At 34.2% G+C, this 22,849-nt stretch overlaps 1 pseudogene; it reads right to left on the reverse strand.

Annotated features, from left to right (window-relative positions):
- Positions 1–981: 981 nt before the first annotated feature.
- Positions 982–21,826, reverse strand: LOC116810932 (large ribosomal subunit protein uL3-like; annotated as a pseudogene).
- Between the last annotated feature and the right edge of the window lie 1,023 nt (positions 21,827–22,849).

Raw genomic sequence — 22,849 nt, forward strand, 5'->3', positions numbered from 1 at the left:
TTACAGTAACTTCTCACCTGATCTCGACTCTGATTCACAGTCACTGGTTTTCTTCCTAAATCCCAAGGTTGGGCTTGACTCAAACCTATTCAAAAATTTTCATTGCCTACTCTATAATGGCCCAATATGCAAAAGCTTCCAAAATTTTGCCTGGATATTTGCTTTCAACCTTGCTTTTCACTTTATCACCCAACTCTACTCTAGTGAGAGCAGAGAGGTGGCTGCCTGTAAACATAGCGTCCCATGCTCTCTCAAGCTTCAGTACTTCTACATAAGCCAGTTTCTCTGCCTAAAACTGTGTTGTTCAATATAGTAACCATTAAATTTAAATTAAATAAGTTTTAGCATTCTGTTTTAAAGTTTCATGTTTTTAATAGCTACAAGTGGTTCATGGCTATTATATCAGACGCTACGGATATATAACATTTCTCTCATAGCAGAAAGTTCTATCAGACACCACTGGTCTGGACCAAACTTGCTTTTATATTTAATGTTTAAAATACTTCTTTTTTTCCCTTCTCAGTTGCGTCTCAAAAGCTAAGATTTTTGTGAGAAATGCTCCCGGTAAAGTCATGTGACTTTACTGATTTATTTATCTTTGCTTCATTCAATCACATGGCAGATATCATGTATTTTACTTAAGAATATTTGTGCATTTAAACCTGTTCCCACTTAGGCAGATACCTTAAAGACAGGATTAGTGCATTCTCATCTTTGTATTTCTGGAGACACTTAACACAGTGCTTTACTTATCAACAACTACTTGTTTAATTATTGTGAACCACTCAAATCAACCTAAACTCTGTAGAAATTATTTATATAGGGTTCTTTTGAAGTACTTCTTTCCAAATTCTATATTTTTGCCATCACTATTTAGAATCTAGTTTTGTCTGTTAAGTTTTGAAAGACTATCTAATTTTTTTTTCCAGTGGAAAATAACTTTTATTGAGACCCCATCAGCTGCAAAATCTGTTTCTGGCATTAAGCTCCTTCTTGCTTTGCAATCTGGTCTTTTTTAGTGGTTCCATGAATGCTTTCTTCTCCTCCATGGTCTGGAAGGGGCCAAACCTGGAAACAGTGTTGATGAACTTAAGGTCAGTCTTCTCCAGAGCAGGACGCTTAGTCTCCACCACTAAAGGCTTGCGGAGGTGAGCACTCACTTCTTGATTCCCACCACACAGCCTTTCAGCATGACAAAGTCATTGTTCACTTCATTATAGTGGACAAAGCCACCCAGAGGGTTGATGCTCTTGTCAGACAGGTCATCATCAGTGGAGGCATTGTTCTTGATCCATTTTTCGTCCTTCATAAGGTAGCCATGCCAATGTTATAGATCTTCTTGTTATTCTCACTGCAGTGATGGTAGCCTTTCTGCCCAGCACATGCCACAGAGAAGGCCACACAGGTAGGATGCCACATCCTGACACAAGGAGCCTTACACAGCCTTTGGTGGGTCTTGTGGGTCAGCTTCTTGGTGTGCCAATGACTGGTGACCCCTTTTGTAGCCTTTGCACTTGGTCACCTCAATGGCATCAATTACCCTGTCCTACCCAAATACTTGGTTCACAGGTATCTGCTGCTCTGGCATTTCCCAGGCCCAGCCACAGTGCCTCAGTTCACCTCGATCTCCATCGGGGTGCCTTCTTCTGGCACAGAGGAAGCAGGCACATCTGAGTATGGGCAATGATACAGATGACTTGGCAGTACATTTTCATGCTATTGAATTCCTTCTCCAGCTGCTTGTTGCCATCCTCATTCTGCCATTTCTTGCAGTACTTGGTAAAGGCCATCTTTATAGATTATGCCAGTTCTTACAGAAGCACCTTTGCATTCATTGCTGATGTGCTCAGCAAAGACAGTCTTGAAGGTCTGGAGGCCTTGAGGGGTTTCCATATAGCCACTATGCCCACAACTACCATGGGCGGTGTCTCCACAACTGTCACAGCCTCTACCACTTCCTTCTTGTTCACCTTGGATCCTAGGCTGTCAGTTTCTCACATGATGTAGGCCATACCAGCCTTGTATCCCAGGAAGGCTGTGAGGTGGAATGGCTTGGAAGGTTCATCCTTAGGGAAGCTCTTCGCCTTCCCATGAAGCCTGCTGCTGTGCTTCCAAGGCAGGAAGCCTAGGGACCCACGCCAGGGAACAGTGAACTTCCAGTGAGACAGCACACTGTCACATCCCGCTGGTCATAATTGTAAATCTTAATTGTATCATCTGTCTCGATTCATTCTGTCAGTTGTAGACATAACTGACAAAATACAAATACATGGTTTATTTATTTCTCAGAGCACTAATTTTTTATTGCTCTGCTGGCATCTAAATACACTGATGTAAGTTTCTGGTTGCTCTTTGGGATTATAAAATCCTAGAGAATAGATGCCATATTATCTAATTAAATTCGCCTATATTCTTGCATAGAATTTTGCTTATTGATTGCTTCATTTTGATGTTTGTTGCCACTTGCAGTACCTATTTGCAGAGAAAATCCATACATACAAGTGGATCGCTCTTCAATATTGGGAATATATTCTGGTTGAACTTCTCTTCCATTTATTTAGCTAAACATTAATAGAAGTTTTGAGTAGAGTTGGCCAAAAATAACCCTAGATTCTTTCACTGGAGATTTAAATCTTCCTTGATGTGATTCACAGACATTCTTTATGTATTGCTTCTTAACCTGTTGCACATCTAAATAACAGTACTATTATCTTCCTCAAATTTTATGATTTTCTATGTATGGATTATAAGGAGGACTTACTAAGCTGATGTTTATCTTTGCAGAGATCGTATGGACTCTAAATTATCACCAAATTATCTTAAAAATTCTGTCAAACTATGAAAGAATATAGTTTAAATGAACCCAAGATAATCTTTCATAAATATGTTTATTAATTCAGGCCACGTATTTTTAATACATTTTTACTTTGAGGTATCAAACAATAGTTTCATTTTCTTTTGAATAAAGATACCTAAAATCCTTAGTCAAATATATGATGAGCTTTTATTTATAAAGTGTTTGCTGAACTATGACACTCAAGAGTACACCACATTTTCTTAATAAGGGTGAATAAACAAAGTTTGAACACAAATAATTTCCAACTACTGATATCCATTGTTACATTTCTCAAATTCAAAACAAAAGTCTGTCAGGAATTAAAGTTCAATAAATAATACCTAATCATTAGTTATTGAATGTTTAAAATCATATGATTCCATACATTTTGTTATTCATGTCTACTAACTTTAGATTTTTAAAGTTTAAAATAGAAAATGTAATCTTACTTTCTTTAAGCTTTAATTAAGGACAGAATATTCAGAAGTGTCTAACACCTGCTTTATAATAAGTACCGCATTATTTCAAATGCCAGATGGACCAATTAAAATATTCTTTCAGATGATGCAAAATCTTATGATGTAGGTTGTTTTTTTAATCCAAATTTAAATATGCACTATAAGAATGTAAAATTATCTAAGTACATGTTAACGAAATAACTTCATTTTTACCATGAAGGGAATGCAAAGGACTGAGTCTTTTTTTTTCACTCCTCCATGATGACCTCCCCATTCTTATCTTTCAATTTCACTAATGCTTTACTACCTGAGTTCTTGCTTCCCCATGATTACTGCTGCTAGAAACAGCTAATATTTTACGTGGCAAATGAACACCCTAAAACAAAGAGAGAATTACAGGCTTTTAATCTACAATTAACCAGAAATTTAAACTGAGGAAAGATAAAATGTATAGAAAAATATAGACAAAAATTTGTATATACTTTATAAAACCTATAACTTCAGCCAGCTCCTATGTTTATACCGACTATTTAGTTACCATTTATTTCATTCATGTAATAGGAACCCTATTAGTAGCTCCCATCTGGATCATCCATCTAGTACATATTTTCCACACCCTGAAGGTGTAAGTTTGGTGGAATTTCCTCAAAAGCATTATTCACAGTCCCTAACACCTTTTTTACACCCATTATTTGTAAATAGCTGATTATGCATAAAGTGATTGGGTTTCCCTATATCTAGTCACTGATTCAGAAAATAATTTCACAATTTTATTATCATCAGGCAAAGATAATAGCTTTATCCTCTGTTTTGGTGATTTGTTTATATCTAGTTGATAGCATTTAGTGCCTTCTTTTCCATTTTCGTGTTATACACCTTTCTTTTCCAATAACCTCTAAAGTCCTCTGGGGTTGAGGCCTGGTATCATCCGTCTTTGTATCTCTGATGCCTGGCACCATGCCTAGAACACTAAATGTTTCCAAGCATTTGGCTGTGGGCTATGGCATATGTGGCTCTTAGTCTCATCAGTATGTAAGGCTCCATCTTTTCATACAGACAAATACATTTAGCAGCATCACAGGGGGCAACCTTGGTATGGAGCAACGAGAGCTACTGCCTAAGCCCATGGCTTGGGGAAATTCACACTACTATTCAGCAGTGACCCAGAAAGACCAAATACTGGTTGATTCATGTTTAAACAAAGCCTTTTGACTTCTGTATACAACAAAAGCAGCCTGTCAGATGAGATGTTATCATGTTAACACAGCACTGCGTAGCCCCTGTGTTCTGTTTCTTCTTTCTACATAAAAATTTCATTGAGGTTCTTTAAACACACAGTTTGCCTTTATTTGGTTTGAATACATCTATTCATCTATGTATTCAAAACAACCTGAGATCACAACCTGAGGGCTATAAATATGTTTGTAGACTCATAGGTATCTAATTTCATCTTGAAAGCATCCCATATGTTTTAAAGTCTTTGAAGTCTTTGTTCATACCCTTTCTGACATTAGGAACACAATGGTCAAATCTTATATCTAATGGTCTAAAGCTACAGCCAAATAGGATGCTCAATGACACATTTAGTTACAGAAGCTAGTAATCTCCCAACGAGATGGGAGAGAAGGAGATCACTTTTTAAGTGAGATCTTAATCAGGAAGTTAGCTTTCCCCACAAAAGATTCAGGACAGATTGGAGAATGCACAGTGCAGTTTACAGAGCATAACACTGAGTTCTAATAAGATAGAAAAGAAGAAACTCCATTTTCTCCTAGATATAGAGACAAGTCATTCTGAATAATAGTAAGTCAATCAGACAGCAAGATTTTTTCTATCAATTGGAAATAAGAAAGGGCTATATGCCAAAACATGGATAAAATTTCAGGACTCAGAATGAACACTAAGAAACCTTATGAACAAAAATAAAATTTGCATAAAACAAGTGTGTGTGTGTGTGTGTGTGTGTGAAAGTGAGAGAGAGAGAATGCCAGAATATCACTTGATATATAGTTGTTCCCACAGAAATAGAAGAACAATATGAACCAGGTGAGAATAAAGACTACTTATTTAAAAACATTTCAAGAGTTCATTAGCGTGGAGGCATAGAAGTTTATATATCACTTACCATTAAGAGTTCAGGACAGATGCGGTGGCTCACGCCTGTAATCCTAGCACTTTGGGAGAACGAGGCAGGCGGATCATGAGGTCAGAAGATTGACACCATCCTGGCTGACATAGTAAAACCCAGTCTCTACTAAAAATACAAAAAATTAGCTGTGCGTGATGGCACATGCCTGTAGTCCCAGCTACTTGGGAGGCTGAGGCAGGAGAATCACTTGAACCTAGGAGGTGGAGGTTGCAGTTGCAGTGAGCCAAGATTGCCCCACTGCACTCCAGCCTGGGTAACAAGCGAGACTCTGTCTCAAAGAAAAAAAGAAAGAAAAAAAAAGAGTTTATACACACACACACACACACACAAACACACACACACACTCAATTTGTTTTCTTTTATGAAAATTAGTTTTGTTATTATCAACCTAAATTCCCATCAATGGTAGACTGGATAAAGAACATGTGGTACTTAAACATCAAGCAATACTACGCAGCCATAAAAAAGAATTAGATCATGCTCTTTGCAGCAGCATGGCTGGAGTTCGGAGGCCATTATCCTAAGCAAACTAATGCAGTAACAGATAACCAAATACTGCATGTTCTCACTTATAAGTGGGAACTAAACAGTGAATACCCAGGGACACAAAGAAGGGAAGAGCAGACACCAGGGCCTACCTGAGGATGAAGGGAAGGAGGAGGATGAGGATAGAAAAACTACCCATTGGGTACCATGCTTATTACCTGGGTGATGAAACAATCTGCACACCAAGCACCCATGACATGCAATTTGCCTATACAACTAACCTGCACATGTACCCCTGAGTCAAAAACAATAGTTAAAAAAATTTTAAAAAGCATGTGTTGCCCTTGACTTACAACCCTCGACTAAAGAAGTCCTTCAATAACTTTTATAGAAAATGTTTCATACTGAATGGACTTTCCCTGACTAATGCAGGTGGGAAAAGTGGGCAAATCTGGATGCAGCACTCTTGAGAATCTTGTTTTACTAGAACATTATTATTGGGAGTACTCTACATTATACCATATCCTGTGGAGTAGGAAGACTTAAAAACATGTAGCACCTTATTTCTATAGGTGGCAGTGTGAGGCAGATACACTCAAGAGTGAAGTTTAGATGCATGCTCTTCTTCATTCATTAGTGACCTGGTTTATTTCAGCAAATCTGTTGAGCCTCAAAAAGTTTTGTTAGACTATAACCTGATAAGCAAATAGAACTTAAATTTCTATTGAAGGTGATGTTCCTCGATATTGTATGTACTAGAATACGTGATCTGTGAGGCTCTTTTCGGGTCTACATTTTCATAGTATATGCACATTATATTTATATGTATGTATGTGTGTGTGTATGTGTATATATATATATATGTATATGTGTGTATGTATATATGTATATGTGTCTATGTACATAGTAGTTTCAAAATTATCCCCAGAGACAGAAGCTCCAGCAATAATGGCAATTCTCTTAGTGACCTTGAAAGAGGCCACTCTAAGGACTTGTACTGACAATCACAATGCCAAGAATCATCAGCATAACTTTTAAAATCAGTTTTATTTATTGAAGCTAGAATCAATGCCTCAAAAAACACCTTAATTTATTTTTTCAAATTCACATGAGGGAATTTAGAAACTATTCCTCCTGCTGAAATTAGTCCATGTAAAAGAATAAAACCCCTAAACTTTCTGGTATAGAATTATTTTCCATAAGATTAGGATTTATATTGATAGAAATCCAAGGAAATTTCTTCCTTCTGTGTTATTCTTGCATCTTAGAGGCCCATTCAGTAAACCATACTTCTTTTAAATTTATCAACCCTACTGTCTGATAGCCTAAAGTTTTCACTTTTTATGTATTTTAATGTATTTGTTAGCAGGCATATATTTAGCATCAACTATGGGCAAGGCTGTATTCTAATGAAAATGATAGCTATATAGACATTTGATACATAGCACTTTCCTAAAGGTGCTTAAAACATGTTTATTATGTTAAATTATATAAAACAAAGTAATAATATATGCAATGTATATATCACCAATGTATTAATGCATACACATATATGATACTACAATCACAAAAATCTGTGTTTTAAGCACCAAATAAATAATCACGAATGCAACATAGTACGTCAGATTTTTTTCACCATGAAGTGAAGTAGTTAGGAAAAGCTTTATAAACAATGTGGGAATTTAATTGTGTGTTGTATTAGTCCATTCTCACACTGCTATAAAGATCCTACCTGAGACTGGGTAATTTATCAACAAAGGAGGCTTAATTGACATTGACTCACAGTTCTGCTTGGTGGGAGAGGCCTCAGGGAACTTAGAATTATGGCAGAAGGGGAAGCAGGCATGTCTTACATGGCAGCAGAACAGAGACAGAATGAGAGCAAGAGCAGGGAAAACTGCCTTATAAAACCATCAGCTCTCATGAGAACTCACTCACTATCAACAGAACAGCATGGGGGAAACTGCCTCCATGATCTGGTCACCTCCCACCTCATTCCTCCCTGGACATGTGGACATTGTGGGGATTATAATTTGAGATGAGATTTGGGTGAAGACACAGAGCCAAACCATATCATGTGTTAAAAGTCAATAAACTTCAAATAAATTTAGAACTTCAGTAGATCTAAAAAATAGCATAATAAATAGGCTAACATATAATGTGTCTAAGACACTTTGAAGTGACAAGAATAGACTAGATTTGTGGGAAAGGGAAGAACTGAAAGATCCATTTGGTGAGGTAAGTTAAACTCAGATGCTGAAGTTTTTTGTTTCCAGATAAGGAATCTTTGACTGTATTATTTTATAGAAAATTAGAAGTCATGGTAGGTTTTTCCCAAAATAAATTATTTTGAATACAATTTTATGAGGTTTAGTCATAGATGAATTCATATCAGAGTATTAGAGAGAAAGAAACTGGAGATAAAACACTTGCTCAGGGGCTTTTTCAAAGCCTGTGCCTGATGTGATTTAGAGCCTGACCTATATATTATTAGAACAGGAGGGAATGAACGCTTTCAAAAGATGGCTTTTTGAAGAATTGGCAGGTCTTGATAAAGGATTTGTTGTGATGGGGCATAAAATATAGAATAATTCAGGTTTAATCCTGGGTAATTGAAAGGTACTTGTATCATTAATAGAGAAAAGGATATTTGTTTTGAGGAGTAAGGATATCTCCATTATACAAGTTGAATTTGGGGTAATAGTGGATCATCCAAATGGATATGATTATTGAAATATGAAGACATAAAACTTGAGATACATATGGATAACGATGCCTGAACAAACAGTAAGGAAATTTACTAATGAGAGATCATTTGTGATGATCAAGACTGCAGGCTTCATGGAAGAGTAAAAAACAAAGCAGATTTGGGGCAGTAAGAAGAGAGAGGGAGGTATGTAGATCAAGTGTATTTAAGAAACTTTACAATAAAGAGAAGAAGAAATAATAAAAAATATGGGTAAGCCAAGATAAGTTTTCTTTTCTTTTCCACAAAATTCTCTATATGTAGCCAAGTTGTTATTCATGAGTGAAGGCAAAATTCATTCTCATATATGCGATGCCTTAGAATATCTGTCACACAGATACTTTGCTGAATATATCACTTGAAATTTCAGAACAAATAAAGAGTACCTGAAATCCAGGTTTTAAGAATACAGAAATATCAGGAAAAAAAAAAACACTCATAAGTACTGAAACTTTTTAAACCTATAGAAATATGTGTAAAAAAAATATATGTGTGTATATATGTGTGTATATATATTAATATATTTTACATATATATATTTGTGGGTATGCTGTATCAATACCTCCAGGGCTTTTAAGAGAAATATGAAAAATTAATAAAAAATTAAATGACATCTATCATGTGAGTATAAGAAGTGATATAAATTTTTAAAAGATACTCATCAGAAATATTCCTGAAATGTAAATGTGGGACTCTTTGGACCTAAGGAGCCATTCAACATGGCTTCCTAGGTTAACCTGCCTGCCCTTAAAGGAAGCTCTTCTAGAAAGGGTTGTCAAGTTCTCAGCAGAAGAGCCAATTCCTTTGAGTGAATGTCATGTTTCACTGAAGTAAAAGAATGAAGACAAAATCGAAAAATCTGAGGTGTGGACTACAGTTTACTCTAATTAGACATTCAACTAGAGCCCTAAAAAATAGTAAGATCTCAGTTAATAACCTTTAAATAGAATTAAAGGACTGGGCCTAAGGTAGTCACAATTTATAGCGTGTTTGCAAATGTGTCATGAAATTCATTCTTTCTATTTAATAGTTAATTAAAACTTTAAAATTCTCTTTGTAAGGGTTTTATTGGGTGATGTGGCTATCCCACAGGAAATATTTACTCAGAGAATTTAATGGCATAAAATTAATTTCCACTGAGATGATTTTGATTTAAAATTTAAGAACATCTGAACAGTCAGTTTCTGAAAAGGTGTTAAAGGCCTTCTGGCTATTTCTTTCATCAACTTTTGTTTTGCTTTTACTATCCTACCTCATATCTAGCAGGCATGCTATAACATGTCCAGGAGTCTGAAAAATAAATGATTGCAGCTGTCAGTGCCTCCTGCCTGAATTCTTGAGTTTCTTTATGAATATTCTGGCTGTGCTGTGTTTTCCCCTAGAAAGTTATTTCTAAAGGAAGCATGATGGCTCTTTCATGTAAATTAATTTCTACAGCTGTAACTTTTACGCTTAGCCCGGGGCTCCTCTTTGTGACTTTTGCATTTATTTAAAACATAGCCTTTTGAAAATTATAATTTATTTTTATTGAGTTTAAGCTTTACTGGAGACAGCTTGAAATTATTACTGGAACTGCATTTTAAAAACAACTAATAAACATGTCCCTCTTAAATAATTGCTTGGTGACAATTTTGCCACTCTGGCATTCTTCATTTGAACAGGCTGCTTCCAGTGCAGCCTTCATCTGTTTGCCCTTGTCCTCACCACTCTTCATTCTCTTTGGTGGCTTTTTTTTTTTTTTTTTTTTTTTAAATTAGCCTAAGGAAACTTTTGTTCAAACACATGCTTTAGCCCAAATTAAGAAATGTTATATTTTGAGTATTTTGGAAATTCAGGCTTTCCAAAATTGCTGTGATCATCCAAGATACTTTATTCTGGCAAACTAAACGTTCTTAAACTATAATTAAAAGAGTTTTTTTCTGAGTTATCAAAGTATTCTCAAAATTTTGTCAATGCTAGTCACTTTGAAAACTATACTCTGGTTTCACTAAGTGTAGAAACTGCTACAGTCATTTTATACTCTTTATCTTCTTGATATAATCTTAAATTCTACCTAAAGTCATAAAACCTTGTTTTATTATTGATTTTCTGAATTCTATTTGGAAGGAATATTTTTTTCAGACAGCCAAATAATAGATATCATTGGGAAATCTCTCTTTAGAATTTATATTCATCAACACTGCAGAAATGACAATATTAAAGACAGTGATTATTCTTTTTATTAAAGTAAACAATTATTTTTTGACACTCCACATATGATAAAAACTTTACTAATAACTGGAAAAAATAGATTACATAGGAGTACGGTGTTTAAAAAAGAATATTTACTTTTAGGCAGCTTACATCACATCATGAAGTATAACTTGGCATCTAGAAGTCAGAGGGAACAAGGTTCAAATCCTAAGTCCTCTACTTATGAGCTGTGTGGCATTGGATGACTTCACTAACATCTCTCTACTTCAGTTTTACCATCGAAAAAATGGGAGCTATAACAGTACCTACTTGAAAAGGCTGTGGAGAAGATGAAATGACAAAGTGAGTGTAAAGTGGCTGGGGTAGCACCTGGCAGAGTAAGAAAGCTGCTACAGATAGTTGTGGAATTACTACCTATATTGACTTTTTTCGGGTAGTGTTTTCAAATCTGTGTAAAGATACACCAGATATATTTACACAATAGTTTTCTATTGAGTATTCTGCACACATACATCTCTTTGTATGAATTTATTAATGGTAAACAAATACGAGGTCTGAATTTTGGAAAACTCAACTCTGGAAAAGAAATCTTCTTATTAACATTGAACATTTGGGTAGGTATAATTGATATTTCATTGTTAACTGGCAAATCCCCTATTTCTTACAGATTCAAGCATTTCTGTTTACATTAGTTGACCACTTGGATTTGTTATTCTGTGTAGTGCATATTTATGTCCTTTATGTCTATTGTGCTACTTGTTTTCCCCACCTTTTTAAAAGTTTAACAACGTGTACAAACTTTTTCTATTACACGTATAATAACCCTCTATCTGTTTTTTGGTGGTGTGAGCAATGTTCCACAAATCTGTGATTAGCCTACTGACTTTGCTAAATTTTTTTTGTTTTTATTTTTATTTTTTGCTTCACAGAACTTCCTAGTTAGAAGTTCCTAGCTGTAGGGTGACCTATGTATTAATATCCTTGTCTATAAAACAAAGGTGATAATAACTACCTTATGGCCATTGTTATAAGAATTCATATAAGTAAAGCACTTTTTAAAAACAAATCATTGACACATCGTAAGTGTTCTTATGACTTCCTAAAGAAGATGTCATCAAATGTGTTTTTCTTTTCCCATATACATTTTAAATTTTCAGTTCTAAACCCAGAATTATCTTATCTCTATATTGTATATCAAATTTTCTACATGTTCTTGCAAAATTGCTAATGTCTGTTTTTTATTTTATATTTTATAGGACTTTTTAATTCTCTGATACTAGTATTTTTCAAGATTTCTAGTTGTTCTAACACTCTTTATGAAATAATCCCTTATTTTCCCACTCAGTTGAAATGCTTCCTTGTCATTTAGTACATTTGTATGTTCTGAGATGTATTTCTGAATTTTCCTTTCTGTATCTCTAACCCTAAGCCAATACTCTCTTGATTTCATTACAGTGGCTTTACAGTTTTTTGTGATACTTTCTGTTGTTACAGCTCTCTTCTCTATTGTTTATTTGAGAAGCTTTCTTAGGTATTTTTGGCAATTTATAATTTTATATAATTTGCCCTGCTTTATTTCAAAATCTAATTTGTATCCTAATTGAAATGGTATGGTATATGTATATTTATTTTTTAAATGACTTCTGAATTTTACCAGGTTCATTTTCATCAATTATTGATATAATCGTATGCTATTTACATCTTTCAATCTGGTGATATAATGGATTATATAGGTTTCCTGATACTGAAATACTCTTGTGTAACTGAACAGTCTAGCCTGAAAATACAATTTAAAACTTTTTTTTCTTTTTTCCCTAGTCTCAAGATGTAACCTTGAAGCTTAGAGCAGAAACCTTTTTTTCATTTTCCCTAGTCTTCAAATATAGCCTTGAAATGTGCTTTCTTTGAAACACCATTTCCCTCCCTTTCTCAACATACACTCCCTTACACTATGAACATTTGTCTAACTGTATGCTTCTACGTAATTATGTGCTTACTTAGAAGTTCCAGGAACTAATCTTGAAACAGACCAAGCATAGACAGCCAGCTACAAAAGTCCAGAGATTACCTCAGGGCAGTTAGTCAACAACCCAGCCATTGTTCAGATGACAGCAGCTCACACTCCAGGTGGACCATGGCTCGAGATAACCACCAGAACAAGACACTCCCACCTTGTACTCAGCAGCCTGCCCCCATGCCTCCCATTGCAAGTTCCCCTTTTTAAGCTCTCCTCCCCAGCCTAAAGTGTGAAGCGGTTGCTTTGGAAGAGAATCTGGCCGTTTCTCCATTACTAGTGTTGGTTAATAAAGTCACTTTCTTTCTACCATACCTCACTGTTGTCACTGGACTCTGTTTAAGTGGTGAGTAGCCAGACCTGCATTTGGTTATAATATTTATTATTTATATTTATTTTCTTGTATTATGATAGACATATGTATCTTGGAAAACATCTACTTTAAAAAGATTTAGGTTGCCATATAGTTAATAAATATTTAACTATTAATATTCAATAGTTACATAGATATCATAAAATAGTCCTAGTTTCTGTTGGTAAAAGAGGCTCTAAATGTATCCAGATAATCAATTTTATTCATTGTATTATGCAACTTCTTTATCTTCTCACTTATGTTTGTCTCTAGCTGTCACCTCCAAATGTGAAATATATTGAAGTCTCCTAGGATAATTATAGTTTCATCAAGTCCTTGCATTTCTAATAGGTTTTGTCCTGTTATTTTCCTGCTAAATTGTGTGCAGCCTGCAGAATTTGGATATATATATATTTCTATCTTTTATCATAATCTAGTGCTTTCTGAAATTATTTAGTTCTATTAACCTTGAAAACTACCTTCTCTGGTAGTAATACATCAATTCCCACTTTCTTTCTATATGAATGTTTCTGGAAACTCTTTGTTAACTTGTTTTCAACCTCAGTCTATAGCACTTTGCCTTAAATATGTTTCGTGTAAACAGCTTATAGTTATTTTTTCTTTGTCTTTATTAACCCATTGTGTCTTTTATATTTTTTTAGTAATCTGAAAGTTCATCTAGCTGTAGTCTGAATGCAGTGATGACCCACAGTCAGTGAGTTCAAAGTGCTGAAACTTTCTTGGCACATGGTAGGAAGAAGGGGAAAACATTCATATATGTGTGTATACACACACAAACGCATGCCTATATATATATATACCCATGCCCCAACCATCTATATCTCTAAAATCTCAGCCAGAAAACATTGGACAATGGAGAATGTTTCATTTTGAAAAAGTCTTGTATTTGTACAAATACAGTATTTTACAGAATCATTAAGTCTATCAAATAATCCTGTAATAAGGGAAGAAACAAGTGTGCATCAGATAATAAATAAATCAGCCTGAAGATTGTCATAAATACTTGAAGAGTAACTAGAGATATTCTTTTTTTATTGACAATGATTTTCCTCTTTAGCCTCATATATATGTTGTGTATATCTATCTCTCTATATATAATCTATTTTTAATTTTGTTATATTATTCTTGACCAAAGGAACCTCACTCCTAGTTCTGTCTTAACATGCTGTATAATATTTTATTGACTTCATTTTTGTTACCAATTTTTGCTTATTTCATCTATTTTATTTCATAAGCCTTAACTTGCCTTAAAGCGTTGAGAGAAAACAGGAATTGATGCATAAACCTTTGCATATATATTTATATACATGAAAAGACATGACAGTTTGATAGAGAATTCAACTGGATTTTTCATGTATCCTTCCATAAAAATATATTTAATGAAAGATAGAAATTTTCATTGAAAATGGAATATAAGAATCAAGAGTATCTTCAAAAGGTAGTTATCAGGGAAGGGTGAAAATGCTAAATCTAAATCTGTGATAATAACTTAATAACTGGAACAAGATACAATGCAGTGTGGATTATTTAATAATAGAATCAATCTGGTGGTTCTGACTGAATTTCATTTATATCTGGGTTCTATTATATTTAGTTTTAGATTATATTTTAGAAGCATAGAAAAGACATATTTTTAAGAAACCCCCTATTATATATTAAATATACACATAATCACCTATTTCAGAAGTTTTCAATCTTTATATGCACACACACATGTACACACAAACATCGCTAGAGAGAGAGAGTTTAAATCATCTAGTAAAATTTCTACTATAGCTTTGAAAATTGCTCTCATTAAAGGAAAAAAATTTGTATAAGAAGAGACAAATTCGCTAGACCCTTCCTCAGAAATGTGAATTCAGTAGATCGGCTGTTGGAGCCCAGGAATCCACATTTTAAGAACTCTGATAATTTGGATGCAGTTTAGTGCAACTATACTTTGATAAATATCATATTGTTTCAATCACCTGATGAGCTCAGTTTCGTTTTTTTTTTCCTAATACTAGGTATTTGTTTTTAGCTCTGTAGCAGATATAAAAATAGTGTAAACGTCTCATCCTGTGAAGATAAAACAAGAAACAATATATTTAATTAGTATAATAGCAAGCACATAGTATGTGTTCACTATGTGTTAACTTCTGTTTTAATCAATCATTTTCGATTATAGCAATGTTAACATTACACTATCATTGTCTAGTTATGACTTGTTCCCCTTTGAACTATAATTGCCCTGAGTGATGAGAATGCCTCTTTTCTGCATATGTACCTCTAGAATCTGGCTTAATGTCCAACATGTTATGTGTTCTCAGTTTATTTGTGTTAAATAAATTAACAAACTGAAGTGTGCACACAGAAAAACCACGGAAGCTAACAGGAGAGCTCAGACTACGCTAGAAGGTAAAAGAGTTATAAAAGAGCCAGCTGATAATTTGACATAACAATGTGAGAAGATGAACATCCTGAGGCAATGCTTCCCTCGTCTCCTTTCATAATCTGGTTGAGTCCCTGGTTGTCTCCTCTGGGAAAGAACAGCAACCTCATCTGCTCATACATGGACCCCATTCACTTTGCAGCTCTATCCTTGTCTCTGTTACCACCCACTTAGACTACCCCCGCTCCCTACCTTCGCTACTCATTGGATTTTGTATCCCTCTACTGAAATAATTATATGGTATTAAACCAAAGATAATACCATTGTTCTTTAAACTAAATTCCTGATAAAAGCACATTAGTGGAAAATTTCTGTAAGAAAAACATGTTACTAGATATGTTTCTACAATTTTATATCCTGCTTGTTTTTTTCTAAGAATATCCTCTATGATACTTTCTTAAGAGTACAAGCACAATTAAAACATTTATTAAAATGCATTAAAATAACAAAAGCAGCTATTGAAACAACACTAAATATCCTCATCTATAGAAAAATATTAAAAAATATTTCATTCATAAGCCCTGTTTTAAAGCTAAACACAGCCAATTTTAACTATTTCCACTAAATAACCTTAAATTCAAAGATATATCTATAGATTAAAACATACATTTTAAAATAATTATGGTGTTTATATCATTTGAGGCAACAATGGCAAGTTTACTAAGAATTAGAGTTTGCTTCTAAAAATGTTACTACTAATAAAATATCAGATAATTTGGGTATATTAAATAAGTTGCCACTTAATTATTGCTTTATTGCACTCAGTGATAAATTGAAAGAATTATTGCAACTTCCCAAAGTAAATTATCCTGAAGCACATATTATAGTTTAAGAGTATAAGATTTAATACATATTAAAAATCATTTATTATAATTATCATCTTCCTTTCCATGATGATAGCTGCTTGAAGAAGGTAAGCTCAATGATTTAATCTCTCCTACAGAAATGATATTTTCTAGCTTCTTGCTATATGCATATTTTTGTTGTCATGTTTTTCACTTTAATTTACTCTAACTGACACTACGTGATGTTAATATTTAGTCAGCAAGAATTTTCTCAATGTGCATTTTTAGAGGTTATGATAAATTAAGGCACTGAACATACGCATGTCAGTTTTCTTGGCAGATTCAGCTTCTAGATCAGCTCCCAGGTATTAACACAAACAGAGTTGATGCGGGCATCATATTGGTGATACTGTGATACAACGTGGTAACACATTAGCTATGCTGTGAAACTGCATAACAGATGCAAAGCAAGATAAGAGGCTCTGAATTTTAAGTTAAATATTACTTCCAAATCATCTGAAAATGACTTAAATTATGAACGGTACAAAATTATGTTTGGAGCAGAATACATTCATTAAACAAATGTTTATCAAACATCTACTAGGTGCCCAGCCCTATCCACAATGCTCGTAAATCAAAGTTGAAATATCACTGTCTCTTTTCTCAACACAGCTCACTGTCTAGCGACTACCAGGGAATCATAATATGGACATAAATACTAACTTAGGAGTCTGCAAGTTGGACGGGCAAGGTTTTTCATCCACCTTGGGAAATCAAGGAGAGTTTTCTAATAGAGGTAGTATTTGGACTGATGTTTGGAGACTGAGTGTAATATCAGGTAAACTGAAGTGTGCATGACTTGGAACTGTTAAGAGCATTACAAGAAAGTGAATGATATGCACAAAGTTTAGAGAGATGTGCCAGTTAAAGAGGATGTTAGGAATTTGCTAGTAGTTCAACACGGCTGAACTTCATGCTGAGTGTAAGACAGCAGTGAGATATGAAGCTAAATAATTAGGGTCAAAGTACAGAGGGCCTTATGTGTCCAACAAAGGAGTTTGTCTTTTATTCTGTAAATGGTGGGGACACATAAAGAGATTTTATAAAAAATAAAAATAGATAACATTTATTAAGCACTTAGAAGATGCAGGCACTACACTATGTTGTATGTATGCATTCCCCATTTGTCCCATAAAATGAGCTATAAAATAGGTATTAAATTATATCAGAAAACTAGAACCTAGAAAAAAAGATACTGGCCCAAAGCCACTTCATTTATTAGCAGATCTGAGCCTGAACCTTAATTTTTTAAATTCTAAGTTCTCTTAACCAGTGGTATTTTCTGACCCAAAGAAAAGTCAAACAACCCATTAACAACATGTGAATTGCCACTGTGGCAGCAATGTTGTAGAGGGACTTCAGGAGTATAGGAACACAGACAAGAAAGTCATCAAGGAAGCTTCTTCAGTAGTAGAGGTGATGACTAATATGCATTTCAATCAGAGATGGAGGAGAAAAAAAAAGATTTAAGATACAGATTTAAAAAAAGAATACACTAATCAGGGAAGGCCCTGACAAACAGCAGAAAGCATATGGCACATTCAGACTACATAACAGAAAGCTTAATAAAGGCACTCTTTACAAAGATATAGGCAAGTTTAGGAAAATCATCCAAGGGTTTGGAATCCAGAGCTTGCAAAAATAGGGGTGGATTGCTACCCATAAGTCTTGAAGAGCAAGGGGATGCTGCCAATACTGGAACTCAGGAAAGCAGCAGGGAGAGGGCTGCCCCAGGAACACTGGCATTTGGTAAAGGGACACAATTAACTCAGTGATCTCTCAGGAAGACAGGAAAAATCCCATTATTCTATATGCTGCCTGGGCCTCCTCCAGAAGAACCTAACCTGAAGCCAGCAAGCAAGGATTATCACTGATTCAATCTAGGAGCATTAGCCTCTCTGGCAGAGAGCAGGGTGAAGGAGGGCAGAGTAGAGAAGTAGAGAGGCAAATGGAAAATACCTAGTTCAAGCTAGAATATGAAGGTTAAGGTGATTGGGAGAAGATAAGGAAAACAGGGAAATGATAAAGGTAAAAAAACTGTTAAAGAAATGGTTTGAGGTTTGATAGTAATAAATAAAATGAGTTAAGAAGATAAAGTTGGTTTTTTCTTTTTTTTTCTGGGTTGGGCTTATTTCACTTAGCATAATGTCCTTGCATGTTGTTGCGAATGGCAGGATCTCCTTTTTTTTAAAAAAAAAAAAAAACCTAGTAGTATTCCATTGTTTATGTATATATAATATAATTTCTTTATCCATTCATCCACTAGTGAACACAGGTTGATTCTATATTACTGTGAATAATGCTGCAATGAACATGGGACCACAGACATTTCTATGAGGTGCTGATTTTATTTCCTTTGAGCATAAACCCAGAAGAAGGGTTGCTGGGCCATACACTAGTTCTGATTTTTAATTTTTTGAGAAGCCTCCATACTGTTCTCCATAGTGGGCATATCAGTTTATATTCCCACCAACGATGTTCAAGCTTCTCTTCTCTCCACACTCCCACCAACACTTGTTATCTCTTGTCTTTTTTATAACAGCCATCCTAACAGGTGTGAGGTAGTATCTCATTCTAGTGTTGGTTTGCATTTCTCTGATAATTAATGATATTGGGTAGTTTTTCATATATTTGTTGGTAATTTTTAAGTCTTCTTTGAAAAAGTGTCTATTCGTGTCCTTTGCCCACTTAATTGGGATATTTGTTTTTTGTGGGGTTTTTTTGTTGTTGTTTTTTGCTGTTGAGTTGTTGGAGTTCCTTATATATTTTGGATATTAACCACATATCAGAGTTTTTTGCAAAGATTTTCTCTCACTCAGGAAGCTGCCTCATCATTTTGTTGTTTGTTGTTTTGTTGTTTGTTTCCTTTGCTGTGCAGAACCTATTCAGTTTAATATAGTTTCACTTATTAATTTTTCTGTGTGTTGTCTGAGTTTTTTACATGATATCAAAAAAACCATTGCCAATGCCAATATCAAGGACTTTTTCCTTATGTTTTCCTTTAGGAGTTTTGCAGGTTCAGTTCTTATGTCTAAGTCATAATTCATTTTGAGTTGATTTTTGTGTATGATGTAAGGTAACAGTCCAGTTTCATTATTTTGCTTATGGATATTTAGTTTTCCCAACAGCATTTATTGAAGAGACTATTTATTCCCTAGTATGTCTCTTTGATAACCTTGCCAAAGATCTGTTGATGTATATGCTTGAGTTTATTTCTGGGCTTACTATTCTATTCCATTGGCCTATGTGTCTATTTTTATGTCAGTGTCATACTCTGCTGATGACTATAACTTTGTAATTTATTTTGAAATCAGAAATTGTAATGCTTTCAATTACAATTTTTCTTTCTCAAGATTAGCTATTCAAGAGCTTTTGTGATTCTATACAAATTTTAAATTTTTTTTTCTATTTCTGTAAAAAATGCCATTGTAATTTTCATAAGGATTGCATTGAATCTGTATATCACTTTCAATAGTAAGGCAGTAACATGGTTGAACCTGGAGGTCATTAGGCTAAGTGAAATAAGCCAGACAGAGAAAGTAAAACACTGCACGATCTTATCTGTGGAATCTAAAAGAATGTTGTATATGTAGAAATAGAGTAGAATGGTGGTTGCCGGGGGCATAGAGTTGGTAGGAAATGAGAAGGAGGTCAAAGAGTACAGACTTGCAGTTATGTAGGATGAATAAGTACAGCAATCTAATATGTAGCCTGAGGAGTATCATTAATAATACTATATTTTATACTGAAATTTTTCTAAGAGAGTAGATTTCAGGTGGTCTTACCACATATACAAAAAACAGCAACTATGGAAGAATATAGGTTAGTTTTCTTGACTGTAGTAAGCATGTCTATATGTACATACATATTTATCAAAACATCATATTCTATACCTTAAATATATACAATAAAGATACATTTTTGAAATGGAAACAAAACTAATTAACAAAAAGTTGGGAATACGTGGCCATTTATAAAGTACTTTCAAATAAGTCGTCTCATTTGATCTTCATAATGATGTAAAATATGCCTTGTATTTTATTATTGATTATTTAATGTTATTTAATTAATTATTTAGAAATATTACTTTTCCAAGATAACTGATCAGCCAAGTCAACTGATTTCAAGATCCTTGCCCTTCCCAAGCTCCTATCAATATTACTCCTGAGGGAAATATACTTGGTCTTGAATCTTATATTAATAATGTGAAAAAAAGTATTTTTAAGATTATAATAATATTTTAAATCCTATATATAGAAAATAATTCTTCAGTAATTGGTACATCCCATAGCAGGAATAAATACCAAATCTGAAGCCCTACTATTCTAATAGCTTCTATGGAATTCTAAAGTGATGTTTCTGCCATCCATTGACATAGATATTGCAGCTATGGAAAAACATTAAATATTTTTTGTAACAAAATGGAACATGAATATACATAGTACTAAAACCAATTTTCTATTTTTCACATAACTTATTTTATGGAATTATAACAACTAATTTTATTAAAATAACATTCTTACATCTGTTCCTTTTACAAACATGCCCAGATGAATATAAAAAGTAAAACAATAAGCTCTGTTAAGGTAAGGACTGTAGCTCCAATTTATGTTAGAAAATAATCTTTGTATAAATGATGGGTGATCAATAAAAGGTGATGACGGTTCTATATTGGTTAGTTCATATTTACACTGTCTCCCCAATGTACCAGTCACTTTACTTCACAAGATACATGGATACTTGTCTAGGACCAAGCCCTCTGCAAGTTTTGATTTGAGTACAATCATGCATTTAGGGGAGAGTATGTGTGAAGATACACACTTGCACATACACACTCTCACACACACACACACACACACACACACACAGAGGCACACATACAGAGAGAGAGAGAGAGTCTTTGTTGTTCTATATCCATCAGGAAGTTAAGTATTTTAACCAGTGGGGATTTGAAATCAGAATTATTACCATCAACATCAGAGATCTTAAAGAGAAAAACAATGTTATTTTTGTGTTTACCATACAGAAGATTTTAATTGTAGGTAGCAGCTATGTACTAGGACTGAGGGGAAAAAATAGGAAGAGGAAAATTTACCATAAACTAGAAGCTTGGTGCCCTGAAACCTGGTACTTAGACCACAGATGAGTCTGCTCAATTACTGCTGCTGCCTCTGAGGAGCCCTGATGACACTGATACTGAGATACTGATGGAAGCTGGTGGCCGGGTCCATGGCTGCTGCTAAAGTGATACTGATGGTGCCTGGAAAACAGGTAGAAAATACTATCTTCCTTCATCTTACCTTCCAGCGTCCCTCTAATATGTCCTATTGGCATAACTGTACAAACTATCAGCTGGACAAAGAGTTGGGGAAGGGAAGTTTGTAGACTGCCAGCCCCACTACCACGAAACAGAAGACGGAAGAGTATATTTGGAGTTAAGAGACAATAGGTAAATAATCGGCACAGTCACCCTTTTGGCTACCCAGCATTCATACGCATTCTCCCACACACGTTAGAACTTCCACACAAGAAAAACAAATTCTTATCTCTGCCTAACAAGACACAACTACATTTAATGCAAAGTCACTCTCACTCTTGCCCCAAAATGAAGAAATACAAAGTCTCATCATAACTGTCTCTAGGAAATAAATTATTTTTCATATTCATTCACTGTCCTATCTTTTTATTCTGTAACATAAAGCCAAATTGTAAAATTAACTACTAACAACAATTATTTTACTAAATAACAGAGAAACAAAGAAGGGACAAAACATCAATATATATAAAATATATTATATATGTATATGTAATCAAAAATATATCAAATATATATTTGATACATGTCAAAATTATATATAAATATTTCTATATATATATATATATATATACACATGCACAGTATGGAATGGCTATATCAAACTATTTAACATATGCTTTCCCTCACGTAACATTTTTCGTGTGTGGTAAGAATTTTTAAAATCTATTATCTTGGCAATTGTCAAATATTACAATATATTGCTATTAACTGTAGTCATGATTTACAATAGACCTATTGAACTACTTCCCTTGTCTAACTGAACTTTGGTTAAGATTTGTTAATATTATAGATTATTTTATTACATCATATATATTATATATACATATAGTTTTAATGAACATTGAAGAAAATATGCAGATCTGTTACAGAAACAGAAAATCCTCTTTCTGTAATTGGTCACAAATCTATAGGTTTTCTTTTTACATTCTTGTTTTTCCTTATTTATTCTATGTTCCTGTTGCCCTCCACTGGCACCACGATTGTTTAGCTTTCTTTAGTTG

This window comes from Hylobates moloch, unplaced genomic scaffold, assembly GCF_009828535.3.
Source record: "Hylobates moloch isolate HMO894 unplaced genomic scaffold, HMol_V3 SCAFFOLD_1, whole genome shotgun sequence".
Classification (NCBI taxonomy): domain Eukaryota; kingdom Metazoa; phylum Chordata; class Mammalia; order Primates; family Hylobatidae; genus Hylobates; species Hylobates moloch.